Here is a 600-nt window from a genome sequence, read left to right on the forward strand (position 1 = left end):
CGAACAACCCTTTCACAGGGGTCGCCTAAGACCATCGGAAAACACATATAATTACGTATTGTTTTTGTGATTAATTATGTTCAATTTGTAACAATGAAAATACATCCTGCATATCAGATATTTACATTACGATTCATAACAGTAGCAAAATTACAGTTATGAAGTAGCAACGAAAATAATGTTATGGTTGGGGTCACCACAACATGAGGAACTGTATTAAAGGGTCGCGGCATTAGGAAGGTTGAGAACCACTGGGCTAAGGAGTGAACTGACACTCTTCTGTGGGATGGGAGAAGGAAAAGTGCCTGTGAAACAGGAGGTCTGTTCATGGGTTTCCTTATTTTTAAACCTCAAAACAAAGCGAAATGGAAAGACAGCTGAGTTTCAGGGTTTTGTTAACAAAACTCATAACGGTCCACTCATTGTGGATGAAAGGTGGGCAACGCTTTGAATGTGAGTCTACAACCGAGTGGCAGGCGCTTCCCAGGAGCAACTCGGATGGCACCTCACACCGAGGAGCAGGCTCCAGCCCCCTCCGGGCCAAGGGGGCACCCACACCCGCTCCGGGCCAGGGGGGCACCCGGACCCCCTCCCGGCCAA

The sequence above is a fragment of the Myotis brandtii genome, unplaced genomic scaffold, assembly GCF_000412655.1.
Source record: "Myotis brandtii unplaced genomic scaffold, ASM41265v1 scaffold193, whole genome shotgun sequence".
In the NCBI taxonomy this organism is placed as follows: domain Eukaryota; kingdom Metazoa; phylum Chordata; class Mammalia; order Chiroptera; family Vespertilionidae; genus Myotis; species Myotis brandtii.